Below are 25,895 nucleotides of genomic sequence, written 5' to 3'. Positions count from 1 at the left end.
CTGTCACTAACGATTATTTTGTTAAATGAGCAATCTACTGATGATTTTTTTTTTTTTTTTGTAATACAGAAAAGACTTGAAATATTTGCTTAAACTGTAAATCTTTAAAAGTAGACTTAAAATATCTGTAACGATGAGGCAATAATTGGTTTAAATAAAACATTAAAAGCGAGTAATCATATGGTTTCACTGAACACTGTTAAAAAACATAAAGGAATGTTCATCTAAACAATAAACGTATGTACAATATGTAATGTAAATGCCTATAGAGGGCGCCAGCAGCCTAAGTGATTGAGCAAGTTTGCATATTTAGATCTATATTGGATGTAATCTTGTGTTGGCGTTTTATATATATATATATATATATATATATATATATATATATATATATTTCATATATATGAATGTTTTCAACATTTTAAGTCAACAGATGAACTTTGCAGATGAGTTTGTTGACTGAGCTGCAAGAGATGTGTTCCACATAACAGTGAAACAATGAATATTATTGGAAACATATAGGTACAATTCAGAAAAATGCAGGCTTTACAAAATGTTTAGCCACAAACTATGCTGATATAGCGAGAAATTCACTTCGACAAGAAATATCCACACATTGGAGGATAAAAAAAAAAATCTTAAAGGATTTTTAAAATTAAAAATCTAAAGTCTCAAAGTCTTAAAGGAATGGGGATCTTCATGTTGATCAAACTTTTTTTTAGAATAATGTATGGAGACGCAAATATTTAGCATGTCCCTTAAATATGTAACTTTTGGCCTGTAGGATAAACAATGATTTCACTAAAATTTAACATTTAATATACAACTAATTTTTCAGTTTTATGGCATCCCTTTTCCAGTTACATTTTTTTTCCGTCTTTTTGCAATTGACATTATTTCAAGCCACTGTTTGTACTGCTTGCTCATTTTCAGAAATAAAAGTACAATTAGTAATGATAAATCAGCATTGCTGTGTTATTGTATGTTGTGAGAAGTTTTCTGTGTCTTAAATTCATTAATGACAAACGCATTTGAAGTTTTGGGTTATTACAATACTAATCTAAAAATGTGAATAAAATTCAGAGTACATTTTGATTGGTATCAAACATTTAATTTGAAGACTTAAAAGACAACGTCAAACATTTCGAATTCAACAGAAAAAAAAAAAAAGAACAAGTATATATATATATATATATATATATATATATGTATAAAAAACAGAACAAGCCTTTTGATGACAATGCCTTTTATATATATATATATATATATAAAAAAACAGAACAAGCCTTATATATATATATATATATATATATATATATAAAAAAGGCATTGTCATCAAAAACATCCTAATATTTCAACATGAACAACCAAAATAAAAAAAAACTTCAGGCTAGACCAAAATGTGGGGACTGTACAATGCCCAAAATCATGTGGCTGCTGAAGCTATCATACGTGGCGTGTACTGGGAGCCTCAGAATTAGTCCACACGTATTTGCCTCTGGAAAAACTCTCTTCACACCGTTTACTGGGTCATGAAGGAATGCCAGTGTTTTGACACTTGTTTTGACAAGCAAAGGGCAATTGAAAGCCATTCATTTTACTGGATGAGGCCAACTGCTCATAAATTCCACCTAGGTCACACCTAAAGGACAAAATTTTGAGTCAGACTGTACTTGCATATTATTGAACCTTTGAATGATTCAAATGTATACAAAATACAATAAAAAAAATAACTTTAAAATGTAAAAAAAGTGTAAATAAGCAACAGCAATATCCAGAAATAAACAGGTGTAAATGTACAGGCCTACAACAAATATTTTTTTCTACAATCACATTCTGAACACTGAACATAAAAGCAATAACAAACTACAAAAAAATTTGTGAAATACATGGTGTAAAACACATAAAATAATTATTCCATACACATTTTTTGAGTGAGTGAGAGTTAGAAAGGGAGAGAAAGCATTTGTGCCTGTGTCTCTCGGTCTCTCTCTCTCTCTCTGTGGGTGTGTGTTTGTGTGAGAGATAGAGAGTGAGAGAGAGGGAGTGAGAGAGGGCAAGAGAGAGTGCGTGGGTCTCTGTGTGAGTGTAAGTGTCTGTGCGTGTAAGAGAGAGAGAGAGAAGGTTGTAGAGAAAGTGTGAGTGAGAGAAAGAGGAAGAGAGGGCAAGTGTGCCTGGGTCTCTGTGTGAGTGTAAGTGTCTTTGTGTGTGTGTGTGTGTGTGTGTGAGTGAGTGAGTGTGAGAGAGGGAGAGAGCATGTGTGCACATGTGTCTCTGTCCGAGTGTGTGTAAGTGTTTTTTGATGAAAAAAAATAAATAAATAAATTGTTGAATTTCCCATTCATTTTCCAAAGACAAGATTGATTAATTTTTTTATTATTTTTTTTTACACACCTTCAGAACAACCGAATCAAGGCCAGTTTTTTGTGTATGTATAGCTACATAGATAGATAGATAGATAGATAAATAATGTAAGAAAAGTCACAAAATTGTATTCCTCTGAGATGAAGGGAACCCTTTTTTTAACTAATGAAAAGTCGATTGGGGTCATATTGACACCCAGGAAAGATTGAGGGTTAAACACTTTACCAGCGAACTACACTTTGAAAATATTTCTGTCAGAACACATCCGCTTATCTGATAAAAATGAATGTATCAAAATATTTTTAAATGTAATACCACTTTATGAAAACACCTATTGTAAACGTACCTGGATGTAAGAGTCATCATTTTGTCACACAGAGTAGGCTACAATATCCTTTGTCTGACACATCCATTTCAAGTCAGTCAGTCTGTATTAATGAACAGGTGACCTGAATCAGGTGTGTTTAATTAAGGAGACATGCATATTGTGCAGTGATGGGGGTCCTCCAGGAATGTTCTTAAGAACCATTGTGCTGTCTGCATACATTTACAAAATAACAAGAATGTGTTTGCTAATTATATATTGTAGTTTACTTTATATCATAATAGGCTACTATTTGTCTATTCTTTTTTTTTTTAAGTTCTGTGCTTCAGAGATAAATTGTGTTACTATGTATATTGATGTGCTTAAAAAATTGTATTAATTGTTTGGCAAATGCAGGTGTGTTTGACTAGGGTTGGAGCTAATTCTGCATGCCAGGTGCACTCCATTCATTGGTTATCCCTAGGCCTGGTTCTTAGTCCTGGTCATGTGGACCCTCTGCTATGCACATTTTGCATGTCTCTCTTATTTAACACTCCCGATTCAGTTCATTAGCTTGGTAAAAGAGAGCTCCGTGAACTGAACTGAGTGTGTAAGATAAGGGAGATATAAAAATTAAAGACAAATGGGGTCTTCCAGACTTTTACCAGTGATAGATGCAAAAAGCTAACATTTCTCATTGGATGGGGGTTTATCAGGTATGGGTAACTGGAATGTGTGAGGGTACACAGACATGGAGGCTTTATATTGGCATTGTACAGAGATGCATACTGCCATCAAGATTACATCTTTCATGAGAAGTCCATGGTTATTAGACCAAGACAATTCCAGCTCTCATTCTGCATGTGCTACAGAAGCACGGTAGACAGAGTGAATGTTCAGTCCAGATCTGTCTGAATATTGAACATGTGTGACCGATCATGAAAAGGACATTCAGGCAATGATGACCACAGACTGATGAGCAGCTGAAGAAGAAACAATTATTATCCTCGATTTACAAACAATTGAACACTGAAATTAAAAGGAAAGTTGACGTGACACAGTGTGAAACGTGTTTCTGTCCCATTTATCTTATATTTACAGATTACTGTTTATTTAGTCAGTGAAAACATTGAAAATTTTGTTTGCAGTTTTGTCAATCAAATAAATATTAAATATGGGTTTCTATTTAATCCTATCGAGATGTTTTATGTCTTGAGGTCTATAAAAGTTAAAAATAATAATGATAAATATAAATTTCAAAGCATTCTATGTACTGTAATTATAAACTATACTGTCAGTTTACCATAGTTATCCAAATTAAGTAAATCATTCGCGTTTTTTTTTTCAATTCATAAGAATAAAAACTTCTTATATTTGGGTTAAAATCAATCCCATGGCGTCATCTAGTGGACAACATTAATATCACTGCCTTAGCGTCCCAAATATGATAAATTAATAAAATTAAGCATGTTTGCTTAGAACGACTTTGTTCTCGATGCCATTTAATGTTAAAGATCGAATGTCTAATGAATATCTATTATAAATACAACTTTATTTCTGTTAAAATTACACTCTTCTATGTCAAGATCACAAGGAAACAAGAAAGAAATGTAATTCAAGCAGAAATCATGCATTTCCTCTCAGTTTTTCCCTACTGTTTGTAGCATCCAAGCAAACTGAACATTAATGTGCTTGTACTTCACTTCAACACCAACTTAACAGATAAACATAATTTATCAAACATAAAATAGACTTTATGCAGTTATTATTATGCACTGTTACCACGTTTTGGGAAATATCTTAAAAACAACCTGTTACAAATGCATCTACTGTAATGCAAACCTTACATTTCGTGTAAAGCGAAGTATACTGAGACGATGTATATATCAGGCGTCTTGTGAGGCGGCGTATATTGAGACGGCGTATATATCAGGCGTCTTGTGAGGCGGCGTATATTGAGACGGCGTATATATCAGGCGTCTTGTGAGGCGGCGTATATTGAGACGGCGTATATATCTATGGAAAGCCGTTTGGTTCACAATTCGTCCTCAACCAGACGCCTGGTGTAGAGAAAACGCCGTATTTCACGGCGTTTAAGACAAAAAGACGCCGTAAAATACGGCGTTTTGTAGTATAGACGGCGTAAATCACGGCGTTTTCACAGCAGAACCGGCAAATCCAAAACGCCGTTAATTTCGCCGTTTGGCCATCCATAATACGCCGTTATTTACGGCGCTCAGTTTGACAAAAACGGCGTAAAAAACGGCGTTTTCTGTAATATTAAAATCAGCCCCTCCTTTTATGCGCAGTCCAGCCCCTTAGATGCAGTAGCCAGTCAGACATGAACAGTAGAATGTCGATGCGAATTGCGATCGACTTCGAGGATGATGTTTTTTTTAATGTTATGTGGCCAATATTTGGACTTTCATAATGTGATGTTTTAACTTGTTCACTGGGTAAACGTGTGTTTTCGTCTTCTTTTTCACATTTACACAAATGTTACAGTTTTATCATCATTTTGTGTGAGGGGTGTGTCAAATATAGTGATTATATGAAGAACAATGTCTGCTTCTGTAGTACTGTGGTCTATGTCCCTTACGACCATGCAGTGCTTTTATGTGACAGGAGTTCGAGTCTGAGCTCCGATATGCTTTTCACTCTTCTTCGTTTGTTGTGTATTAGAATTTATTTTACGTTTTGGAGAAACTGCCCTTTCTGCAAATAACAGGAAGAACAGGACATTTGATTATTCAACAGCCTTTGCGAATCAGTTGAACTAAGCAGTGGCGTCGGTTTTTATTGTTCATTAAATTTGACTTCCCATGTTAAAGCGCTTGTTTTGCTCGTTTAGGTATAGGCTTGCTTGCAGTATGCCTTGAGTACAATATGAGGATCTGCACGCTGTTAGCCTACTGCAGGAGGGATCATAGGCATACACGGATTTAAATGCATTTTAATGTCATGGTTCTTATTGTAGCGGCATATTTATTAGGATTAATCAGTCTGTCTACAATATATATGCTCGCCTACCCAATAATCCAGAGAATCTGACTCGTTTAAGATGATCAGATCAAAATAAACAGTTATTTTAAACCGGCTCTGGCCTTGGAATATTTATTTGTTTGATTGACTCAAATTTGTAGTAACACCAAATCGAAATAAGAACAAAAAGAAATAAAGAGAAATGACAACGCGGTTTGTATTACTATTATTATTAGTCTATTATTATTATTATTTTGTTTTGTCCGAGAAACGGATAAACGAAAATCAAGCTAGTCATATTTTTTTTTATTTTTATCTATGAGTAAAATAATAATAAAAAAGCTATTGTGCGTGGGCGGCCCTAAAAGGAACCTTTTCAAGTCTATGTCTTTCCCATTATGCAGGATAAGAGTTGATCTTAAGAGAAGAGTTGGTCTTATGTTTGGCTGCTGCTGCAGACTCTTGCAAATATAGGCTAGCCTTTCTCATACAAAGCGCAACACTGCACTTCTCGGGTCGGCAGCGATGGCGCTATCCCTTGCATTGTGATAACTATAACAGAGGATAGAAATATAAATGTCTGCTTCATTTTGTGTAGCCTACTTCCACAAAACGTTATATAGTTTTGGTAAAACAGGCCTATAGACCGCTTCAGTGGTCTACTTAAATGAAACAATCAAAAACAAATATATTTAATTTGTATAAATTGAATATATTTGTTAAATATCTGCTATATATATATATATATATATATATATATATATATATATATATATATATATAGTGCTATCATACAAATACACTTACTTATTGGTTTATAATTCTACATGCCACATTTAATGTCCAACTATAAATATTTCTGCAAAATGTATACATTAGAATAATTGCACTGAGCGCAGTCTGTTTGGCGCGCATGCGCGTGGCGGCGCCCGACTAGCCGAGAATCGCTAAAGCAAAAGCTCATGCACTTCTGACAGCAAAATGGAAATATTTCCATTGCTTTTTTAACATTTACAGATGGAGAATATACCTGTGCAATGTAAGCTATGAATTAAGGAAAACAGCACATCTCAAACACGTCTGTCAAACGGTCTCTGTCAGCCTCACACGCAGCCCTTCTAACGGTTTGAACTGAAACTATACTAGGAGTCAGAGAGAAATAAAACGCAGAAATTATTTAAATGCAAAACAAACACCACAAGCAGCTATTGACTGAGCACGAACAGAAAATATAACTTATTTGATTCATTTTTATTCGTTAATGTCTTGCGGTCTTGCTGTTTTTTTCTTTTTTTTCTTTTCTTTTCTTTGAACAATTACATTTCGGGCTAAAAGTAGGCCTACATTGTAACGCAAACGTTACTGAACATGTACCGAGTAAAATATTACTGAAAATTTAATAGGAATGCCTTACACTACTGCGTTACAGCAAAAAGTAACATGTTGCTGTAATCCATTACTTTTGTAATGCGTTACTCCCAACACTGGAAATGATTTAGGCGATGCAAACACCTACCATATGCTATTTCATTCAGTATATCCCAATAGTTACATTTTAACAAAATCATTCTAAAGACATATATAAGAGCATAAAGTGGTCATATAGCAATGTTTAACTGAAACTATAACAGCAATATGTATTGTTGCATGAATAATAATCAACTGATAAAATTATCCACCCCACCTTTAAATATGAACACCTTTTAATGCAATAAATATGGCATAATTTAACAGTGTTCATCCCTCTAAAACCGAATATATATATGCCTTTATCTTTCACAAATGTCTGTCTCTTTTAAAGTGTTTATGAGATGTAGAGTTATTAATACAATTATTGGCCATGGTCGAAATGTGTTCTTTGAAGAAAAAAAAAGTCTACAATCTGTAATATAGGTTTACCAAAGGCCTATCTTTAAAATGCCTGACATTTTATCACTAACCGACCAAAAACTCCTTAAAACGCCGTCCATTGCGCCGCTCTTCACCACCTAAAACGCCGTCAATTACGGCGTATTAACGTCCATAAACGCCGTCCATTGCGCCGCTCTTTACCACCTAAAACGCCGTCAATTACGGCGTATTAACGTCCATAAACGCCGTCTATTGCGCCGCTCTTTACCATCTAAAACGCCGTCAATTACGGCGTATTAACGTCCATAAACGCCGTCCATTTCGCCGCTCTTCAGCACCCAAAACGCCGTCAATTACGGCGTTTTTAACGTCCATAAACGCCGTCTATTGCGCCGCTCTTTACCATCTAAAACGCCGTCAATTACGGCGTTTTTAACGTCCATAAACGCCGTCTATTGCGCCGCTCTTTACCATCTAAAACGCCGTCAATTACGGCGTTTTTAACGTCCATAAACGCCGTTCATTGCGCCGCTCTTTATCACATAAAACGCCGTCAATTACGGCGTTTTTAACGTCCGTTTATTAAATTGTAGCAGTTTGTGCATTAGTAGTGAAAGTTGATTGATGTTGGATTATTAAGCCTATCCTAAGGTGTATTGTTATTATTATAATTATAATTATTAATTCCATTTTATAGCCTATAGCCTATATTTTAATGTAGGCCTATGTGTATTGTCTAGAAATCCAACTGTCTGTGAAAAGCTAGCTTTTAGAAAAGCTTTACCCAACTCCTGAAGTGTTCATTCTGCTAAACACAGCTTAAGCTCTTGTTTGATGTTTTGGATATTTAAATAAATAGCAAACTCAATCAACAAATTCAGTAACCCTCGCAATCTTGTTCATAAATTACTTACGTTTATAAATGCCCTATAAAATAGCTTTATTCAGTCTAATTCTGAATGTGTTGCAATTTCCAAACATACAAATAATCACAGAAGTACTGGAATAAAAGTTTATAGTTCGGATATAGTAATCAAAATAGAGTAGGCTAAATCACTTTTTGAAAGTGACTTCATGCTTTCATGACTGTATCAATTACAACGTAAAGCCAGCAGGCGGAGACAAGCCATTTAAAACAGAGATTTATTCAAATAAAAGTTGATTCATTCAGAAACAGGGTCCGTGTACAATCAGAATCCGTGCATCTTTTGGTCATTTGACTTTCTACTAAAAAAGAAATAAAGATAAATGAGAAACGGATTTATTTTCGTTTTTTTTTTGTGTGTTTTGTTTAAAAAACGGAAAACGAAAATTTAGCTGGATCTTTCGTATTTTTGTTTATGGGTATACAATGAGATTATGCTTTAATATTTGTTTGAATGTGTGGGCGGCGCTGAAACGCCCCTTTCAACTCTTCTGTATTCTGCGAGCTCAGTTCATCTTCAACAGCAGAGAAGCGGCAGACAGCAGAGCTTATTAATCCTGCCGATTCTTGCAAGTGCTTGAATAATAATAATAATAATAATAATAATGATAATAATAACGATAATAATATTAATAATAATAATAATAAAAATAATAATAATAATAATAAATAATATTATATTTTCAGGCTGCTGCATGTTATTGACAAAGCAGACTTGACAACTTTATTCATAAAACGCCATTTGAATTTTATTTTAGCCTGTGATCTACAATGACATGGAATACATTTTGCCTACTTAATTTATTCTTGGCCATTCAGAAAAAAATAATAATGGGAAAAATCCAACCCACATCTATAATAACATTTATAATAAAATAAGTTAAGTTTTCCCCATAATTAGTCTGCTTTAAATAGGATAGCCTACTTAGAATTATGAACTGAATTCACGAATTCCGTAGATGACGGTATGAATATAGTGATGGTGTGACATCATTACATATAATGAGTTCAGACGGGAAACACTGCACCTCTCTTGGTTTCATATTAATTACATAGGCCTAAACATAAAATTATTATTATTACTTTTCTATTTTAATGGCTTATTTTAAAAGTAGACATGTCCAGCTAGACATGGTTCGTCTGATGCATAAACATGGTTTCTGAAGTTTCAGAAAGAAGTTCATGACTGAGATGGCAGAAAGCACATCGTGTTGAGTTTTGTAAGGTTTTCATGTTATTTAGGGTGTCTTATGACCAAAACTGACGGAGCTGAAGCTCTTTCCGCTGTTATTGGGATGGAGAGTGTGGTGAAATGCAGCTGACTACTATAGAAGCAATCTGAGCAATGAAGTTCTTACACTTAATGTCCACTAGGGGGAGACAGGATTTCGTAAGTTTAAATGACAAATACATGAATTTCATGTGAATATGCCATATCTGTGTACAAGAATCAGTGATGCGCGGGTCAATGTATTAATAACCTGCACCCGACCGACATTTACAACTAACCCATCCGCAACTCGGACCGCAAAAAAAGGAAAAGAAAATATTGTACCCGACCTGCTTCCTGACCCGTAAATGTAGTAAATGCTCATCATATCGTCATTGGGCCATAGACGTAAGAACTAGGCAAAAAAAAAAAAAAAAAGGAAAATCCTTAATATATTCTATTTTTGTCAAGAATTATACAAAAAAAAAATCGTCAATAAGCTCATCATTTGTTCTAAAATAGTCTAGTCTGGCTATGTCTATTTTTATGTTTCTGTTCAGCAGACATGAGGTTTGGGTTTGCGCATTTCTCCATATATTACGCTCCGTTCGCTCATTCCGTGGGGTCTCGCTTAACCCAGAATGGCCTGCTGGTTCCAAAATATGCAAGGAGACATTAAATTGTTTAGTATAACTGGTGTTTTCTGTGTCTCTGCAAAGATTAAGTTGACGATGCAGACTAATGCCAGAGAGAAATGCACATTATGGATTACATAATCAGAGAGTAGCCTATTTATTTTGGTTTTAATATTTTAGTTTAAAAGTAGACATTTCAAGCTTTCTGTTATAGATAGCCTTATATTTCTCAAATCTGTGAGGCACACACTGTTTCGTCGCCCTCCAGTTCACATGCAAGTGATCCTGTCGGCGCCTCATTACATTGCCTGTTATATATTTGCTTCTTATTCATAAAAACGGGCAATTGATTGATAAAACATTGATCAAAATTAAGATACAATTTTTAGAAAACGAAAATCTTTATCTTAACAATCTGATTTTCTACAAACAAAAAAAAAACATTTATTATTATCATCATTATCATTATTATTATTATTATAATTAATGTTGAAAAGAGCTGAGAATATTTTTTCAGGTTTATTAGGGGGGATAAATTGAAAGAACAGCATTATTACATTTGTTACAGTCACATTTATTTGTTACATTTATATTATTTAAATCAAGCTTTTAAGTATTGTATATTGTTACTGAAACTTCATAATGTTTCACTTGATTATACATTTAGTCAGGAATTATAGTTTGGAAAAAGTCTAACTAGTAAAATGTTTACATGTTATGTGAAAACTAGTACTACAAGTATATACATAAATAAAAAGAGACTTACTCATGTTTATGATCTCTGCTGAATAAAGCACTTCATCCTTTTTTTCTGAGGAAATCCATTTCTCAAATCCTCAACCACATCACATCTTTTTGGGGTTCATTATGTCTTATTGCTCTCATCGCGAAGAAAACAGTAAAATAAAAAAACTCTCGCTGCTTTTTCTTCTGTGTGGGTGTATTCAAGCCGCACGCTTCAGTTTGAATCTGAATATAGCGTTCAGCGCAGGGGCGTGGTCACAGTAAATATAATGAAGGGAGACGTGAAAAACTAGACATCGCGTTGTTTTCATATGGACTTTATCACAGAATATCTGTTTTGGCAGCACTTGTTTAGTTTAAAAGCAGACATGTCAAGCTTTCTATAGATATCTCTCTCATGTCTCTTCGTTGAGTATTCACGGAGTTACACTTCATTTTAATGACGTGTTTGTACATTACGATCAGCGCAGACAGCACACCTTGTTTGTTATCTTTATTTTATAAGTGCAAAGTTCTGTTGTTATTATGTGTGTATTCAAAAAAAGTAGACCCTTTACAGATTCGATTGATGTATTACTTTTATCTGTACGATCAAAACTGAAAGTGTAATTTAAGTTCTTTTCGTGGTTATCAGGAGAAAATGACTCATAACGCGTATATGCGTTAATCGACTCCAGAGGGTTAAAAAGAGTTTTCTATAAAACAAAACTTAATGAAGTCCTTAAAATCATGTTTTACCAAAAACAGGTCTTCAACTTTTCTCGTGCTGCTTTCATCTCTACGTGCAGACTGAGCGCCAGTTATTCAGCCAATAAAGGCCTATGTTGAAAAATTGTGTCTAGTACTATATTAATTACAAAGGTTTAATTGGCATCTATATTTCAAACGACCCGACCGACCGCGACCCGAATATCATTAAAAATATTTCTGGATGACTTGTAACTGCAGGCAACCGCGGTTGACCGCAGGGACCTGCTCATTTTGGATCAACCCTCGCATCACTGTTGGGTGTCTGCATGCAGAGGTATACTTCAGTAAGTACAATGTAAACTGTAATCTATAAAGACAAAATCTTTAGATCAGCATTTAGTCCACTGCCTTGAGGTCTCCATCCATTGGTCAAAACAGACCTCGCACCCCACCACACTCCTGCTAGCTGTCAACATTAACTGCGGCTGGTGCCAAGTAAAAATTATTATGTATCCCTTGTGCATTCTTCAAATTAACTACCCTTTCATTATGTTCGGGATGAAAACATCCACTCAATTAAACTGCTATAAGCATTAGATTATTTTTTCCCTCCTAATTTATTGTTGGTGGCTGTTTTTGCCCCATTGACTTCCATTATTAGGACATTTTGGATTGCAAAGCCATGACACATAATCATGCATTCTTGATTGTTTGTGGTTTTCCCTGTTGGGAAGAGGTAAAATTTGTTATTTTTTACAGTTGATCACTAGGTGGGACCATCAACCCTTTAGATAGGCCTGTGCAAAAAAAGCTTAGTTTCTGACTTGTATATGAAGCTATATGGAGTATAACAGCATATTATATTGTGTGTATGTGTGTAAGAGAGAGAGAGAGAGAGAGATAGTGAGAGACCTTTGTGCACTTACCTTGATGTATTTGACAAAATCTAAATGTACACCTCAGCTCTCAGAACTACATGGAGTAAACAAAAGTGTATTTATGCACCTGCTGCCTTTTAATGGTGGTGATAAGTATAGACTAAACAAAAGCAAAGTACATGGATTTAAACACTTGCCATCCTGCTGGTCATTTGATGGTGAGAAGAGCAGCAAGCAATAAGAGAAAGGGCTTGACTTGAACCAAGTTTTAGAAATGATTTTGCAGTTTGACCCCTCCGTCGAGCTGCTGCTTAGTTGAAGTTGGTATTGCATTTTGGTCCATAATAAATTATGTTCAAAGTAGTTTTTTTCACAGGATTTAAAGGTTTTAAACAGGCTTTACCATCAAGAAAAGACAAGGATTTCACACATAGGCCATCCGTGCTTTTCACCATCAAAAGGCAGCAGGTGCATAAACACACTTCTTTTTTTAATTGTTTACTGCATGTAGTTCTGAGAGCATGAGGTGCATATTTAGATTTTTTCAGATACATCAAGGTAAGTGCACAAAGGTCTCTCTCACACTCTCTCTCTCTCTCTCTCTCTCTCTCTCTCACACACACACACACACACACACACACACACACACTCTCACACTATAATTTGCTGTTAAACTCCATATAACTCCATATACAAGCCAGAAACTAAGCCTTTTTTTTGCACAGGCCTATCTAAAGGGTTAATGGTCCCACCTAGTGATCAACTGTAAAAATAACAAATGTAACCTCTTCCCAACAGGGAAAACCACCAACAATCAAGAGTGCATGATTTTATGGTGTCATGGCTTTGCAATCAAAAAATGTCGTTATAATGGAAGTCAATGGGGCAATAACAGCCACCAACAATAAATGAGGGAGAAAAAATTAAAATCGAATGCTGAACAAAAACTAATAATACATCAAAGCCAATCTTGTTACTAATCTTTGACATGCCCAAGACTGTCATAAAAGGTAAAAAAATATCCAGTCCACAATCACTTTTTACAGTTGCAATCAAAATTACTCAACCCCTCAGTGACTGCAGTACTTTACAAATACAAGCTTTTCTGAAGATCCAGGATAAAATTAAAATTGCATCTATAACAGTTCACTGGCATATTAAAAGTGATTTTGTCAATATATAATGTAATATTTTTGAGTTATAAGATTTTTTAATAAAACTGCTATGTCATAATTATTCAACCCCTATTCAACATTGCTGTTTTTAAATCCCTTATTTGCATGGAGGGGAATAAAACAGTCTCAAAACACAATTAAGCCTTTAGAAACTCTATTAAAAACATAATTAGCTTGAGCTGTTACACATACAGTTAGCCCATGCATGTGTTGAAGTTGAGTAGCAAAAATGTCAACAGAGATCTCACAAAAGCTAAAGAGAATAAATATCGTAGTAATTTAGAAAGGCTAAGGCTATGAAGATTTCCAAGACATTGAAAGTTCATAGAGACACAGCTCTCAGCCTTATTCCTTAGTTTAAAGTGTGTTTTACCAGAAAACCTTTGAGGCTGTTGAAGAAAAAGCACAATATCATGAAATGTTTAATCAGAGCAACTGAGAAAAACCTGCAATGTACAGCCAAAGACTTGCAAGATGACCGGATGAAAGGAGGAAAACCATTTCAATGCAGTGTGTAAGAAGAACACTAGACAAGTATGGCCTTCATGTTGAGACATCTTGCAGAATACTACTCTTGATCAAGAAGAACAAAAAGCAGACTTGAACTTGATAAAATTAATTTGTGTAGACCTGAGGAGCTCTGGAGGAATGTTTTATGGAGTGATGTGACCAAACTGGAACTTTTTGGACCCATGGATCAGCGGTATGTCTGCTGCAAAACAGGCAAAGCTCATAAGCAGAAGAACACCATCTCCATCATCAAACTTGGAGGTGGATCAGTCCTGTTATGGGGTTTCTTTACTATAGCAGGAAGTGGAAATCATGACTGTATGAAGGACATCATGGATTCTTTGAAGTATCAGGCCATTTTGATAAGAATTGTGATGCCTTTGGTGCAAAGACTGAAGCTGATGATCAGTAGACTTTCCTGCAGGACAAAGTACACATCCAAATCTACTTCTGCTTGGTTCAGGGATCAGTCATAGAATGTAGTTGAGTGGCCTCTTCAGTCTCAAGGCTTAATTCTCATTACAAATATCTGGTTGAATTTGAAGAAAGCAGTGGCAATGTGAAAACCAAAGATTATCTGTGATCTGTAAGTGTTTTAAGGCGAGGAATGGGCCAAGACTGAGAGAGGTGACAGAAGCTTCTAAACACTTACAGACAGCGTTTATTGGTGATTTTAAAGAATAAAAGATTCTGCACAAAGGGGGTTGAATAATTTTGAACATGAATGTTTAGAGCCAATTTAAATTTTATCATGATTCATCAATGTTCCATTCTCAGAATCACTCAAAAGTGCATTAACAAACTTTCTCTAATACTTTACTGATGCTTTTGTTGAATTGATTTAAAAAAATGTTGTTCTCCGCAGCAAAATGTCTTGCAGGTCAAGGGGGTTGAATAATTTTGATTGCAACCGTATATTGAAAATGTGTGTGTTTTCTTCCCAAATCAGTGACATAATTTATGAACTTGGTAATTAAAGAGTTAAAATCTTGGATTTTTTTTTTTAAACATTTGGTAGTTTTGATCAGACTGAGATTGATTTATAGATTTATGCAAAAAAAAAAAAAAATCTTTATCTGATACATTTTTACAGCAGTTTAATTTAGTGGGTGTTTTCATCCCGAACATAACGAAAGGGTAGTGAATTTGCCCACAGTGTACTGTTTTTTAAAAAGCATTTTCGCAAAATATGTGTCAAAATAAGATTTGTCAACAAAAATCATTCCATTAGCTGAAACACAGAGAAAGTTGTGGCCAAAATAAGACTCAACTTTACCCCCTAGTGGACGAAAACTTCCCCAACAACGCATTAGGGGTATTATGTAACACAGCAAGTCATTTGTGCAAGTACATTTGACTTGCAGTTTTCCAAAACGTAATCATTTTTATTTGGCACCAACTGCAGTAGTTAATGTTGTTTTATATTATACAGCTATCATTGAGCTAAGGTATACCCCCCTACCACCCCATCTATCATTGAAGAACCTGTGTTACACATGAAATTCATGTATTTATCTGTCATTTAAACTTACATAAACAGAAATCATGTCTCCCCCTCTAGTGGACCTTAAGTGTAAGACCTTCATTGCTCAGATAATGAAAGTCACTAGGATTTTTTGAGAAGGACAAAGTCTGACCAGTTACAGCAACGAGTCAGATGAGTCTGAAGATCTGAGCTGAATTTGGTGAAACATTAAAATTTTAGTCATTGTCAATTACTCTCATACTAAATGATAAAAATGTTCATATATATGTTGGCTTTCTCAAGGCCAACAAAGAAGACTAAAATAATAACATCATTCAATTTAGTATGTAATAAAACTAATATTACAAATTTATTTCATAAAATGAACTATATTAATTTTCCCAATTAATTTTTAATGTCACACACACCTACCTAGTGCCTTTAGACTTAAAATACGAGAGTGGTAAATGCTGCAGACATATTAACATGGAACTGTTCAGTCTATTATTGATTTTTATTTCCACTTCACTTTTATCCAAGGAGACAGAACTATTTGCACTGTATTTACAGTGGAACAATATTCATACAATGCTATAACCTAGAAATAATTTAAAGGGGTGACTTGCAAGTCGCAGCAACACAAATTATGTGTCCAGCTACATCTGGTTTCAGACACTACTCTTGTAAGACTCTTATTCTGAAAGACTGAGGAGACCGAGTTGAAGGCGGAGCGATTCGACCAATCAGATGAAAGGAGCGTTTCAGCTCCGCCCACAAGTGCGAATGAAATATTGAAGCCATAAACCGTTTTTTAAACCCCAAACGACAAAATGAGAAATCAAGTCAAAAACTAATTTTCCCTTTTGTTAACCTAGATGAAATGACGAATAAATTAGCCATTTTCCATTTCTTGTTATTTAATTCATGTTCTCTCACTTGAATCCTCTTGAGTCTTTCGTTTTCTGTTTTTTAATTGAAAACGGATTTGGAATGGACGGAAGATACCCTGATTTACACGGACCATTAAAATATAGGCTATAAGCTATAAAATGGAAATAATAATAATAATAATAATAATAATAATAATAACAATAGACCTTAGGATAGGCTTAATAATCCAACATCAATGCAATGGACGGCGTTTATGGACGTTAATACGCCGTAATCGACGGCGTTTTAGGTGGTAAAGAGCGGCGCAATAGACGGCGTTTATGGAAGTTAAAACGCCGTAATCGACGGCGTTTTAGGTGGTAAAGAGCGGCCCAATGGACGGCGTTTATGGAATTTAATACGCCGTAATCGACGGCGTTTTAGGTGGTAAAGAGCGGCGCAATAGACGGCGTTTATGGACGTTAATACGCCGTAATTGACGGCGTTTTAGGTGGTAAAAAGCGGCGCAATGGACGGCGTTTATGGACGTTAATACGCCGTAATTGACGGCGTTTTAGGTGGTGAAGAGCGGCGCAATGGACGGCGTTTTAGGGAGTTTTTGGTCGATTAGTGATAAAATACCAGGTAGCTTAAAGACAGGCCTTTGGTAAACCTATAATAAAGATTGTAGGCTTTTTTTTTTTTTTTCAAAGAACACATTTCGACCATGGCCAGCCAGGCTTTGAAGGATTAGATCTGGGGTTAATAATTGTATTAATAACCCCTACAAGTACAGCTCATATACACTTTAAAAGAGACATACATTTGTGAAAGATTAAGGCAAAGATTATTCTGTTTTAGAGGGATGAACACTGTTAAATTATGCCATAATTACTGCATTAAAATGTATTAATATTTAAAGGTGGGTGGATAATTTTATCAGTTGTTTATTATTCATGCAACAATACATATTGCTGTTATAGCTTCAATTAAACTTTGCTATATGACAACTTTGTGCTCTTATATATGTCTTTAGAATGATTTTGTTAAAATGTAACTATTGGGATATACTGAATGAAATAGCATATGGTAGGTGTTTGCATCGCCTAAATCATTTCCAGTGTTGCGAGTAACGCATTACAAAAGTAATGGATTACAGCAACATATTACTTTTTGCTGTAATGCAGTAGTGTAAGGCATTACTGTTAAATATTCAGTAATATTTTACTCGGTACATGTTCAGTAGGCTAACGTTTGCGTTACAATGTACTTTTAGCCCAAAATGTAATTGTTCAAAAAAAAGAAAAGAATAACCCAGCAAGACCGCAAGACATTAACGAATAAAAATCAATCCTGTTTCCTGTTCTTTCTCAGTCATTAGCTGCTTGTGGTGTTTGTTTTTCATTTAAATAATTTCTGCGTTTTATTTCTCTCCGACTCCTAGTAGGCTATAGTTTATAGTTTCAGTTCAAACCGTTAGAAGCTCTGATAGAAAGGCTGCGTGTGAGGATGTTTGAGAGACGTGTTTGATATGTGCTGTTTTCCTTAATGCATAACTTACATCGCACAGGTATATTCTCCATCTGTAAATGTTAAAAAAGCAATGGAAATATTTCCATTTTGCTGTCAGAAGTGCATGATAATTAATTCTGATGTATACATTTTTCTGATGTATACATTATTCTATTTATAGTTGGACATTAAATGTGTCATGTAGAATTTTAAACCTATAAGTAAGTGTATTTGTATGATAACACTAACTGTAAAGTCTAATGGGGTAATCAAAATAGCCTTTTTACCCTTTTAGCCTGACCTTTTTACTCTTTTTACTCTTTTACTTAGTCTGTGCTTTTTAATAATTGTAATTTTTAACTTTAACTTTAATATCTAATATATATATATATATATATATATATATATATATATATATATATATATATATATATATATATATATATATATATATATATATATATATATAGCCTCTCTCTCTATATATATATATATTTTTTTAATTCATATATATATACATATATATTTATCTTTTTAAAATTCATGTACATATATATATATATATATATATATATATATATATATATATATATATATATATATATATATATATATATATATATATATATAAGCAGAAGTATATTTAACAAATATTTTTAATTTATACAAATTAAATATATTTGTTTTAGATTGTTTCATTCAAGTAGACCGGACTGGAGCGGTCTATAGGCCTGTTTTACCAAAACTATTTAACGTTTTGTGTAAGTACACAAAATGAAGCAGACATTTATATTTCTTTCCTTTGTTAGTTATCACAATGCAAGGGATAGCGCCATCGCTGCCGACCCGAGAAGTGTAGTGTTGTGCTCATTATGAGAAAGGCTAGCCTATATTTGCAAGAGTCTGCAGCAGCCAAACATGAAGAAACGTTATTGAGCGGCACATCAGATAGACTCTTATCCTGCATAATGGAAAAGACTTGAAAAGGTTCCTTTTAGGGCCGCCCACACACAATAGCATAAGCTTTTTTATTATTATTTTACTCATAGATAAAAAAAAATATGACTAGCTTGATTTTCGTTTATCCGTTTCTCGGACAAAACAAAATAATAATAATAATAATAATAATAATAATAATAGACTAATAATAATAATAATAATACAAACCGCGTTGTCATTTCTCTTTATTTCTTTTTGTTCTTATTTCGATTTGGTGTTACTACAAATTTGAGTCAATCAAACAAATAAATATTCCAAGGCCAGAGCCGGTTTAAAATAACTGTTTATTTTGATCTGATCATCTTAAACGAGTCAGATTCTCTGGATTATTGGGTAGGCGAGCATATATATTGTAGACAGACTGATTAATCCTAATAAATATGCCGCTACAATAAGAACCATGACATTAAAATGCATTTAAATCCGTGTATGCCTATGATCCCTCCTGCAGTAGGCTAACAGCGTGCAGATCCTCATATTGTACTCAAGGCATACTGCAAGCAAGCCTATACCTAAACGAGCAAAACAAGCGCTTTAACATGGGAAGTCAAATTTAATGAACAATAAAAACCGACGCCACTGCTTAGTTCAACTGATTCGCAAAGGCTGTTGAATAATCAAATGTCCTGTTCTTCCTGTTATTTGCAGAAAGGGCAGTTTCTCCAAAACGTAAAATAAATTCTAATACACAACAAACGAAGAAGAGTGAAAAGCATATCGGAGCTCAGACTCGAACTCCTGTCACATAAAAGCACTGCATGGTCGTAAGGGACATAGACCACAGTACTACAGAAGCAGACATTGTTCTTCATATAATCACTATATTTGACACACCCCTCACACAAAATGATGATAAAACTGTAACATTTGTGTAAATGTGAAAAAGAAGACGAAAACACACGTTTACCCAGTGAACAAGTTAAAACATCACATTATGAAAGTCCAAATATTGGCCACATAACATTAAAAAAAACATCATCCTCGAAGTCGATCGCAATTCGCATCGACATTCTACTGTTCATGTCTGACTGGCTACTGCATCTAAGGGGCTGGACTGCGCATAAAAGGAGGGGCTGATTTTAATATTACAGAAAACGCCGTTTTTTACGCCGTCTTTGTCAAACTGAGCGCCGTAAATAACGGCGTATTATGGATGGCCAAACGGCGAAATTAACGGCGTTTTGGATTGCATCAATAAACGCCGAAGTTAACGGCGGTTCTGCTGTGAAAACGCCGTGATTTACGCCGTCTATACTACAAAACGACGTATTTTACGGCGTCTTTTTGTCTTAAACGCCGTGAAATACGGCGTTTTCTCTACACCAGGCGTCTGGTTGATGACGAATTGTGAACCAAACGGCTTTCCATATATATCAGGCGTCTTGTGAGGCGGCGTATATTGAGACGGCGTATATATCAGGCGTCTTGTGAGGCGGCGTATATTGAGACGGCGTATATATCAGGTGTCATCTAAGGCAACGTAGCTAGGTTCAGACGTACTGAGAACACGTACTATTTTTGTTAAATTTCTTACGTACGCCGTCGTCACGTCGCCGCCTATGATTGGTTCCAACAGTGACGTCGCCGCGACGTCGCCGCGGGTCTGTCGTCTGCCCTCCCATTCAATCCCATTCAAAAATGAACACGGACTGACGGCGACGGAAGGGTCGACTGCTCCTTCTCCTTCTCCTGCTAAGGCCTTAGATGTGTCACAAAATGCACGCCATACGTGTTGGTGTTGAACCCTCTCATCCCCCACGGGTGCGACGCCCCTGACTGAGGAGATTAGAAAACATGTTTGTCGTAAGCTATATTGTAAAAATATAAGATATCAACATAATGATGTAGTGGTTTATATTTTTAGCTTCATTGCAAGTGTATGACATTTGGTATAGAAATAAACAATGGTAATTAAGTGCTTTTGCTAAAAATGAGAAAGAAAATACAGGGTATTAAAACCGTATGAACTACAAATAAAGTATGTATGTGAGGCTAAATAGATGTGTTTTAGTCTGAATTAGGTAAGATGTGTGCTTCCATTTCAGCTTCAGCAATCCCTTTGGGACAGGCTAGTGCAGTAACTGTAACATCTGGCATATTTTGTAGCATACACCGACTTCATCAGGCTCCTAAAATTGTTCACAAAGAAACCAAAGAATGGCCTTCTCAGCTGCCATAGTTGCAACTCTTGCGTCATCAGAACAGTGTGTTCAACGCGTCACCGTTTCTGTTTAAAGGGGGGGGGGGGGGGGGGGGGGGGGGTGAAATGCTATTTCATGCATATTGAGTTTTTTACACTGTTAAAGAGTTGGATTCCCATGCTAAACATGGACAAAGTTTCAAAAATTAAGTTGTGCGTTTGAAGGAGTATTTCTGTTCCAAAAATACCTCTTCCGGTTTGTCACAAGTTTGGGAAAGTTTTTTTCGAGTATGGCTCTGTGTGACGTTAGATGGAGCAGAATTTCCTTATATGGGTCCTGAGGCACTTCTGCCGGAAGAGCGCGCTCCCGTATAGCAGAGCACTGAGAGCACAACAGACTTCACTGATCAGAGCGAGAGCGTCGACAAATGTCACAAAAGAAGTGTGTTTTTGGTTGCCAGGGCAAGACAACCCTGCACAGATTACCTAAAGAGAAACAGCATTAAGGGACCAGTGGATGGAGTTTATTTTTACAGAGCATCAACGGAGTTGTGCAAGTGTTTGTGTTTGTTCCCTGCATTTCAAAGATGCTTGTTTTACAAACAAGGCCCAGTTTGACGACGGATTTGCACATCGTTTATTTCTTAAGGATGATGCAATCCCAACGAAAAAGGGTCACGATCGTGTGTTGGAGCCGCAGGCGGTGAGTAAAACTGCTTCAAATATCTCTGTGTTGTTAACTTAGCTATCGGCGAGTAAGCACATCAAGTAAACAACATGCGATGTTGTCATCAAACTGCACTTTCCACATGTACAGCTTAAAAAAATAAAAAAAAAAGACGACATAAAGTGGAACTTAGTCATTTTCCAAAACCGCTAAGCAAATACAGTTTCAGTACATACCACATAGAGACGTCATTGCTGATGCTGCTCTTGTTAAATTTCAGCCTCTGGATCTGATTCTGGATCATAAATATACGCTGAATCTGACTGTTAGCCATGGTTTGTTTTGGATGATGTTTTTTTCCTCACGGTAATGTCACAGCTTCCAAACGCTCTCAACGCAAAAGCCTACTGTCACTCGTGATTCTTTAGCTCCGCCCACACGTCACGCCTCCAGGCGCTCGTGTTTTTCCGGGAAAAATCGGTACATACTATCTTTCTCTTCTGAATATAATAAAACTAAAGACTTTTTGGAGATATGAAGGATGCAGTACTACTCTATAGGTACTCAAGATTAACAGGATATTGAGTGAAAACGAGCATTTCACCCCCCCTTTAATTTTTTAAGAAGGACCTGGGAAAATGTCACTATTCAGTGTAAACGCTGCCTACCAATTATTAATTTGCTGTCCTTGGAATTCTTTGACCTAGCAAAGTTATTGCTGGGAATTTCGTGTTCTTTAATATTTTTGCAATGTTTATATTTCTTCATTGTTACTACCTTATGGACTTCAAGTGTTTTGAGATGAAAGTTTTGACCTGGAAATGGTCCCTATATATTAGCCAGGGCTCGACATTAACGCGGATTTTGTGAAGGGGCAAGTTAAAGAGAATTGTACTTGTTAATTCTTGTAAAAAACAAACAATAACTAGGGAAGTACAATTTGGCGAGAATGATTCTGATTTCATTACTTTCAGAGTAAATGGTAGACTGGCAGAACGACATCTGAAATTGCAACGGATTCGAAGAAGAACAGTAAATGCAAGTAAATATATATATATATAGTGATTTTGCTGAGTGTGTTTTTGAGATCAGCACCTTGTCTGGTTTAAACCTGTCATGGATCAATAAATATAACACTAAAGTCTCCAGTAGATGGCAGCAAGTCTGCACATTATTATGATTGTAGTATAACCATAGACTATAAAAACAGGTTTAAACCTGTCCTGGATTAATAAAGTCTCCAGTAGATGGCAGCAAGTTATAATATCTGCACAAAGGAGACATCGATCAGCTGCTTGATCTCATCTTTAGAGAAAACTGTTGATTTTACACTTGAACAATGTAAGTAGTATTATTAGAAATTAAGTTTACATCAGAAAACATTTATAGCCCACCCCAACACTTATCAACAATAATAATCATAAATGGTGACTATATATGTTTTGTATTTAGCTTTTTTCATATTCCATATGACTTCACACTGGACAAATGCAGCTAAGATGAATACATCTAAATATTGAGTCAAGTAATGAATGAATGCATGTGTTAATGAAACAATTAGACCATATTTTATTTACTGACAACAACAGAAGACATGAATAAATGAGTAAAAGAATAAATAAAAGTAAGCATCACAATAGATAAATACAAGTCAACAACAGATGAAACAAAGCTTTATTCAAACACTGTTCTGTTTCTGAAAGTGTACAGACGGTGACCCCACATCTGTCCATCAGGTCCTGAATCTGATCATGATGAGAGAGAGACATCGAGTCCTGTCTGAGTGAACAGAGAGGATGAGGAGGACCATGATGAAGAGCAGGAGAACATGTGCTGCTGTGTCTGCTCTCCATGAGCACACGACCTGTGAAACACTTACACAGAGTGAAACACTTTATATCTCATGTTATTGCTACATTTAATGTCATATTTACAGCTGCATGTTAATTTGCTAAAGCTTCATTACTTCTGTGCTGTAGTGAAGTGGACTGGTCAGCAGAAGGTTGCTGGATCAATCTCTGCAGTCGTCTCCACCAGATACACACGTCTGAATCTCACGAGAACTAGTGTAAATCTACTGCTCTTGAGGATTCAAACATACTCATTCACTCGCCTACTGCTCTCTGCACACTATATAGTAGGGAAGTATGCCATTTCAGACGCAGCCGTTGTCTTATGAACGGACACTGAATCATTGACTCAAAAGATTCATTCAGTAACAAAATACTCAGTGCTGCTCGGAGACGCACGATTGGTCTTACTTTGGCTTTGTTAAAAGTGTTTTCTTGCCGAAACGGAGATAGACAGCATTGTGACTAATATAACACACTCACACTGTAATACTAGTGTATCTTTTGTTGAACTATTGTAGAAAATCAATTCATTTGCAATCATGCTGACATTCAGGAAAGCAACCCCAGACATTACTTTACTATTATGACATAAATATTAAAAACAAAATGTCTTAAAGGGCATTTTAGCCTCATATCTGGAATTATATTGTAATCTGATATCCTTCATCCGACAGACACATTTTTTTGCAAAGTTATAAAATCTAAGTTTGCACATTAAGTCAACCGTTAGGATATTAGTTCACGATAAATATTGCATACTCCTGACTCATTTACTTTCTCCGTGTGTCACAGTGTCATGTAATATTAGCCACGAGCTGTGATTAAACAAACCTGTCAGCGTTGAGACAAAACCTTTTTGCCATTTCTCCTTAAATATCCTGTCAGCCCTTCTGGGTTAAATGTCTTCTTTTGGACATGTTTAAAATCACCAGAAAATTGCCAATAAATTATCTTTATCACAATATTATTTCATCAAGCCTTGTGTTCAACTCCATATTTATAATGAAAATAAAAGTAGCTGTGATCTTATTCTAGTTAGCGGCTCTGAAATCGAGTGACAGCTGATTGGTTGATTCACAAATGTCTTCACACACAAAGTGCTTCATATTCAAACACAGTTTAGATTAACACTCATATAACTGTATTGTCTGTGTGAGAGGAATCAAACAATCAAATCCTGCGATCGTTTACTCTTCCTCAGCCTGAACAAGTGTTTTTTTTTCTGCTGAACACTAAAGAAGATGTTTTTTTGAGAGCGAACAGTTGACGGCACCCATTGACTTCTATTCTACAGGAAGAAATACTATGGAAGTGAATGGGTACCATCAACCGTTTGGTGTTTAAAGCATCATCTTTTTAGCATTCAGCAGAAGACAGAAACTCATACAAAAAATATAATTTTTACATTTTATTTTAAAAAATAAATATGTAAAATAAGCACACACAGTTAAACTTTTATTCCTAACTAGTAATTCATTCCCAAAGCAACCAACTATGTGTCATTGTTGTTAACTAAGACTGAAACTACTAAAAACAGTTTTCTGTAATTGAAATAAAGCTAAAGTAAAATGATATAGATACATCGTGTAAGCTACTACTAAATATTGTAGAAACTTAATTTTCTGTAAAGTTGCTTTGCAATGATTTGTAAAGTAAAAAGCACTATAAATTAAATGAAAACAGTACTAAAATTAAAGTAGTAACTTTTTACAAAAAAGTTGAAATGCTAAAATTATTAAAACTTACATAAACATAAAGGCTAACATTTTTTAATAAAACTAATTCCTAAACCTCAAACTGCAACCATGAGGCTAAAAGCTATGCTATGTGTCACTCTGAGTAAGTGCTGTAACAGTTTATAAAGACCTTGATGTTGTTTGGACGCCAGAACCGTGTGTGTGTGTGTGTGTGCGTGAGTGTGTGTGTGTGTGTGTGTGTGTGTGTGTGTGTGTGTGTGTGTGTGTGTGTGTGTGTGTGTGTGTGTGTGTCCACCTGGATGTTCCCGTGTTTGGCTCCTGGGATGATCTGAATCCTCTCAAAGTCCCTCCCCAGGATGATGATAACACCGAAGCCCCGATCAAATGATTTGCGAAACGCGCTTAGGAGTCCCGATCTGAATCAAAT

At 35.4% G+C, this 25,895-nt stretch overlaps 1 protein-coding gene across 1 annotated transcript in view; it reads right to left on the bottom strand.

Moving 5' to 3' along the window:
- LOC127935292 (uncharacterized) overlaps positions 1-25,895 on the bottom strand; it is a 61,712-nt gene that overhangs the window by 13,189 nt on the left and 22,628 nt on the right. The gene's annotated exons all lie outside the window — the stretch shown is intronic.

This window comes from Carassius gibelio, chromosome A19 (assembly GCF_023724105.1).
Source record: "Carassius gibelio isolate Cgi1373 ecotype wild population from Czech Republic chromosome A19, carGib1.2-hapl.c, whole genome shotgun sequence".
NCBI classification, from domain to species: Eukaryota; Metazoa; Chordata; class Actinopteri; order Cypriniformes; family Cyprinidae; genus Carassius; species Carassius gibelio.
The sequence above is the reverse complement of the archived record's forward strand: the minus strand, read 5'-3'. Positions and strand labels throughout refer to the sequence as shown.